At 57.7% G+C, this 6,684-nt stretch overlaps 1 pseudogene; it reads right to left on the bottom strand.

The window, feature by feature from the left end:
• Nucleotides 1-1,643: 1,643 nt before the first annotated feature.
• On the bottom strand, nucleotides 1,644-6,481 carry LOC111171023 (phosphoethanolamine/phosphocholine phosphatase pseudogene; annotated as a pseudogene).
• Between the last annotated feature and the right edge of the window lie 203 nt (nucleotides 6,482-6,684).

Genomic DNA, 6,684 nt, shown 5'->3' with positions numbered 1-6,684 from the left:
TACATTTCCTAAGCACTAGTGTTTTAATGTACAGGTTAAAAACAAAATCCTAATGTGATTTATTTATAATGTGTGTGCTGTTTGTCTTATCCTAGTGTCCAAAGTCTTCTCCATGGCTGGACCCCAAATAATATTCCTTTATGTGCTATCTGGAGAGGGGGAGAGGTTTAATAAATACCCTAACCTGTACCCTAACCCGTACCCTAGCCCTAACCCATACACTAACCCTAATATATACCCTAACACATACCCAAACCCTAACCTGTAGCTGTACCCTAACCTGTACCCTAAACCGTACCCTAACCCTAACCCGTACCCTAAACCCTAACCCTAACCCTAACTCTAACCCCCAACCCTAACCCTAACCCTAAACCCTAACCCTAACCCCCTAACCCCTAACCCCTAACCTTAACCCTAACCCCAGCCCCGACCCCTGACCCTGACCCTGACCCTTCCCTGTAAAAACAAGTTCATCTGACTATAATTCATTCCAGGAACACAACCCTATTGAGGGAGAGAGGAAATAGCTACTCTAAGCTCTGGATGATAGACCAAAAAACAGATTTAAAGAAAACTATGTCATTTCTGTTTTCGACTCCAACAGACAGGTATAATGAAGCAAGGAATCCCCCTGGTCCTCCAGGATCTGCCTGGGGACCTAATCTGGGAAATTCTTAAACATCAAGAGATGGCTCTGAGCTGAATTTCTGCAAAACAATCCCGTGCAAAGAACAACCCAGTAGAGCTTTGTATCCCATCAGCTACAGGAAGAGAATGGCTGCAGGCTACTGAAAGCCAGCAGCATTTACAACTTAACTCCCATGGCCTCTGCAGTGGTACGTCTGAGTTTTCTGTTTGCTTCCCTTTTCTGACTCTCTTCTCAACATATGCACATTTCTTAATATAATGTCATAGTGGAAGCAAAACAGACCTTCAATTTTTAGACCTCAATTTATAAAACACTTAGAGGTTCTAGGAGTTTTGCTTTTAAATTCAAGTACCACATAATTTGAAAATCGTACAAGTTCTAATTATTCAGCTCCAATACACCAAACACTGGAGAGGTCCCTCTCAGCGGAAGCGCCACCGAATCCACAATGAAAGGGCAACAAGGTGCCCTCCTCCCTTCTCTTCTGCCAGGGTGACCACTATGTGTTTAAATCCACGCCCCCTGGCAAGTTTCTAAGGTGAAATTCTGACACCCTTCCCTTTCCCATCCCAGCAGCTGGCCAAGGGCCGGCGGGGCTGGAGAAGTGCAGTAACCAAGGCTGGGCCAGCTGGCCAGAGTGGGGGTTGGCGGGGGGCGGGCGGGGGGGGTCCCAGCACGTGAAATCACCATGCAGGATAAATCCCTTGGACTTCCCATGGGCCAAGGGCGAGTCTCTCGAGGCACCCGGCCCCTCTCAGGTTCTGCTTGCAGAGGCATCGCCGGGGAGCGGCACTTGGCTGCTTAGGAAAACCGCGCGCGAGTGAGCTTTACACCCGCAGATGTACTGTAAAACTGGAGTGGGTAGGCTCGGGCTCGTCCTCAAAGCCTTTACTCCAAAGGCGAGCCCTTCCTGCTGCCGCCAGGTTAGGGAGCTTCGCGACTGTACCAAACAGCACTGGTGTAATTCGTCGTTCTCTCCTCCACCCACCCCACCGAGCCCCTGTCCCCTTACCTGCGGTCCGCTGCCCTCCGCTCCGCGCTCGGATGCCGCTGGGGTGCCAGAGACCCACGGGACGGGTCGTTCCCAGCCTCCGCGAGCTGGCTCCCTAGAACACCGCCGGCTCGCGCGGCACCGACAGCGAAGAGCCCCGAGGACGCCCCGCGCCAGGTGCGCTCTGGCCGGGACGCCCACTTCCGGGAGAGTCGCCGCCGCGCTCAGGTGAGCCGCAGTCAATGCCGAGCAAGACCCGCCTCGGCGGCTTCGCGTCCGCGCGGCACAGCACGATTTTGGCGCTCCGGGCACCGGCGCCGCGGGCCGAGCCTCTCCTCTCCTGAGAGCCCGCTAACGATGCCCCGGCGCGCGGGGCCCCGCGGCGCGGAGACCGCTCCAGGCTGGACTCACCGCCACCAACGCCGCCAGGAGGAGCGCTTGGCGGAACTCAAACAACCCAATGGAAATGGAAAAAGGACTTGAAAAGACCCTTCTCCGGAGAAGACATACAAATGGTCAACAAGCACACGAAGAGACGTTAATCATCATGAGTCGTGATGAAATGCAAGTTAACACCACAGCGCCATGTACCCCTCCACACACTAGAAGGCCTACAATCAAGAAAGCTAAAAGTAACAAATGTTGGCAAAAACTTAGAGAAACTGATACAGAATTTCCCATAGGGAAAATGAATAAGTTCTGGAGGTGGATGCTGAGAATATTTGTACAACAACGTGAATGTAGTTAATGCCGTAGAACTGTATGCTCAAAATGATTTAAATGGCAAATGTTAAGTTATGTGGGGGGGGGTTTAACATAATTTAGCCCCTGCTTTATACCAGACCCCAGAGTCAAAGCTTCTCATCCATTTTCTCACTTTTACTTAACCTCCTAGGATCTTCACACTCCCATTTAACAGATGAAGCTGAGCCTGAGAAGTTAAACTAAATGACTTGCCCAAGGCTCACTCGGCCAAGTCTACACTGTCCAATGTTACTGTATTTACTGAGCACCTACTGAGCAATACCTCCAGCACCTGCTAGAGACATTGTGGGAGGCCCAGGGTGAACGGGGGCTGAACGCAGATTACAAAACATGGGCAGATCCTGGGGCCCTGCTCTCAGACACTGAAGTTTCTTGGAGTGGAGGGGATGGCCTGTGTCACACTTGTGGAGCCTTTTATTCCACCCCACCCGCACCCCCACAGAGGAGGGAAACAGCTGGCCTGATACTGAATATTAGCTCAGCTGGGGAGGAGTCCTGGGGCTCTGAAAAAGGTATCTCCTGCCCCACTCCCCACATTGCCCCCTAGAGTCCAGTATGTGGGCACAAGCATCCCTGTGGCGGGGCAGGAGGCACATCTCACGGCACCCCTCTCCTCCCGCCGTGCAGTAGTGACACTGTACCCATACACGCGCCAGAAGGACAACGAACTCTCCTTCTCTGAGGGCACCATTATCTGCATCACCCACCGCTACTCCGATGGCTGGTGTGAGGGCATCGGCTCAGAGGGGTCTGGATTCCTCCCCGGGAACTATGTGCAGGCCAGCTGCTGACGCCTGGGATCTCTGGGATGCTGACCCAGGCACCGCCTTCAGTGAGCCTCTTGAGTCCCACTCCAAAGCCTGCTCCAGTCAAGACTGGACCAGTCCTGCACTGTGGAGCTCTGTCTGTTCCTTCCCCCCATTGCAGTGGGAATGGGTCCTGGTAAAGACAGAGGAGGCACCCAGAAGCCTGCTGGAGAGAGGAAAGAACTGGAAGCCAGGGGGTTTGGTGACCTTATCCACAGGGGACCCTTACGCCATGCAAGACAGGGTCTCCAGCTGCAAGTGCCAACTTTGAATACAATTCTGATGACCTCCTGATGATTGCCTTGCAGGGCTAGCAGGCCGAGGGACTTTAAGGCAGTCCACTTGTACAGATCCCACTAATTGAGCCTCCTCTGCCTGCCCTAAGCAGCAGAATCTCCCATGTCCTCGGTGCTCACTGAGCCTCCACACTAGACCCCTGTGCCCCTCCACTCTCCCATGTCCTCGGTGCTCACAGAGCCTCCACACTAGACCCCTGTGCCCCTCCGCTCTCCCATGTCCTCGGTGCTCACGGAGCCTCCACACTAGACCCCTGTGCCCCTCCGCTCTCCCATGTCCTCGGTGCTCACGGAGCCTCCACACTAGACCCCTGTGCCCCTCCACTCTCCCATCTCCTCGGTGCTCACTGAGCCTCCACACTAGACCCCTGTGCCCCTCTGCTCTCCCATGTCTTCGGTGCTCACGGAGCCTCCACACTAGACCCCTGTGCCCCTCCGCTCTCCCATGTCCTCGGTGCTCACGGAGCCTCCACACTAGACCCCTGTGCCCCTCTGCTCTCCCATGTCCTCAGTGCTCATGGAGCCTCCACACTAGACCCCTGTGCCCCTCTGCTCTCCCATCTCCTGGGTGCTCACGGAGCCCTCCACACTAGATCCCTGTGCCCCTCTGCTCTACCATGTCCTCGGTGCTCACGGAGCCTCCACACTAGACCCCCGTGTCCCTCTGCTCTCCCATGTCCTCGGTGCTCACTGAGCCTCCACACTAGACCCCCGTGCCCCTCTGCTCTCCCATGTCCTCGGTGCTCACTGAGCCTCCACACTAGACCCCCGTGCCCCTCTGCTCTCCCATCTCCTCGGTGCTCACTGAGCCTCCACACTAGACCCCCGTGCCCCTCTGCTCTCCCATCTCCTCGGTGCTCACGGAGCCTCCACACTAGACCCCCGTGCCCCTCCGCTCTCCCATGTCCTCGGTGCTCACTGAGCCTCCACACTAGACCCCCGTGCCCCTCTGCTCTCCCAAGTCCTCGGTGCTCACGGAGCCTCCACACTAGACCCCCGTGCCCCTCTGCTCTCCCATGTCCTCGGTGCTCACTGAGCCTCCACACTAGACCCCTGTGCCCCTCTGCTCTCCCATGTCCTCGGTGCTCACGGAGCCTCCACACTAGGCCCCTGTGCCCTTCTGCGGAGGTGGGCTGCACCCTGCTCTTCTGCCTGCTTTGTTGTGTATTCAGTCTTGGTTCCCCAAGCTGGGCACTACTCCAAGAGTGGGGACCAGCTCCCTCACTTAAGTGGGGCTCTCTGAGAGCAGAGATCACCTCGCCCTCATCCCTCAGACTGCAGCGTGAGAGATCTCGCTCACCTCTGCCCCTTCACCTCCTTTACAGCTCTGAAACACCAAAAGATGGAGGTGGGCCTTGGGTTTCCACTGGCTCTGCTTTAAAACGTCATGGCTTTCTGTTCCATACGGGAGGAGGGGGACTCAGAGGGCCCAGTCAGTGGGGCGACTTTGGTTAAGTCCCTGGTTTCCTGCTGCATAGACGAGGCTGGGGTGCGAGGAGACACCTTCGGGCTCTGTGAGGTCCCTGGCTGGCCAGACGCGAGCCCCGGGACAGTGTGCTACCTCTTTCCACCAACAAGAGGTGACTGTTCCCTCTAGCTTTTTTTCCTGTGGGGATGCTGACAGAGTGGAGGCGGGGAGGGAGGCAAGGAGTGTAGTGTAGGGTCACAGTAGGTAAAGCAAGATCTAGGCCTGGGACCGTCGGCAGGGAGCACCACCTCTCTCCGCAGGGAGTCCGGTGCAGGGGAGGTCGCGGGGGGGACATTTCGGGGCCTGGGTCCCCTGGACAGCAGGCTGGAGGAGGGAGGCCATGCAGCCCAAGGCAACAGTTACCCGCGACGCGGCGGAACATGTTCCTTCTCTACCCTGACAGGGAACCCCGTCCTCCCAGCTGGGAGGACAAGGTTTTTGGAAACACCGCTGCCTGCTCAGTTATGCGCGCCACCCTGGTGCGGCCAGACTCCGGAATTCGCTTGCAGTGGAACTGGGGGAGGCAGCCGAGCTGGGTTAACTGCACAGATGGGGTCAGCTCCCAACTCCCTCCTCCAGTCCCCAAATGGACCACCCTGGGATTCCGAGAAATCCCGGAGGGATATACCAAAACGAAAGGGAAAGGGAGTAATAAAACTAGCTTTCTCTTTCCCGACCCCCACCGCCCCACCCTCTCCCCGCCCTGGTGCCCTCTGCAGGCCACGTCCTCAACACCTGTTGCAGGTGTAGGCGCACTTCGGTGGAGGTTTCCCAGGGCACCACCCTGGCGCGGAAGGAGCTGGGCTCGGTCTTCTGCGCCTCCTGCATAAGGCGCTGCATGGGGTAGCGGTGGCGCAGGAAGGCCGCGTCGCCGCCTGCCAGCAGCCCCATGGGGCAGAAGTCGTTGGCGCCGTCGCTCACGTAGAAAAGGCGCTCGAAGTGCACGCCGTCGTGTGCCCGCTCGCGCAGGTAGTCGCTGAGCACCTTGTGCTTGCACATGTTGGCGGGGCAGCGAGCGCAGCTGTGCGCGTGGAAGGGCCGCAGCGCCAGCAGCCCCCAAGGGTCGGGCCCCGACGGGTTGCTGAAGATGCGGCGGAACAGGCCGTGGTGGCCGGCGGCGCGCAGCACACGCTCCATGCCAAAGGTGTTGGCCTCTGAGATTAGAATAACCTCAAAGCAGGCGCCCTGCTTGGCCACAAACTGCAGCAGCTCGCCCATGCCGGGCGACAGGGGGATGGCCTCGTAGATGGGGCGCAGGTCCCGCGGCCGCACGCCCTACTCGCCCAGGTACTGGAAGACGCGCTGCATGTACTCGTGTAGAAGCCCTCGCGCTAGGTGGCACGCAGGCTCTCAGGCAGCCGCTGGCCCGCCGCGGCGCGCGCACGACGGAGTCGTCGCTGTTTTCGTCCACGATAGTCTCGTCAAAGTTGAAGGTCAGGAGGAAGAGCGGCGCGCCCGGCGCAGCCATCCCCCTGTCCTCTACCAGCTTTGTCCTGAGCGATCTAATCGTTTTGTGGTCACCAAAAATAGTCCCTCAGAGGAAAGGGGGACAGGACCTCTGAGCTTCTCATGTAGGGTGGGGAGCGGCGGCTGCAGAGGTCTGTCCCGGCTGAGTTTGGAGTGTAAAGAGTGGGGAGAGCACCTAGCTGAGGTATTTGGGCGCAGGATGGAGCAAGGGGTGCTTACGGGGATTGGAGGGGACGCTGTGT

The sequence above is a fragment of the Delphinapterus leucas genome, chromosome X (assembly GCF_059928025.1).
Source record: "Delphinapterus leucas isolate spDelLeu-1000000601 "Yukka" chromosome X, BTC_Dleu_Yukka2, whole genome shotgun sequence".
NCBI classification, from domain to species: domain Eukaryota; kingdom Metazoa; phylum Chordata; class Mammalia; order Artiodactyla; family Monodontidae; genus Delphinapterus; species Delphinapterus leucas.
This window is presented reverse-complemented; position numbering and strand designations above follow the sequence as displayed.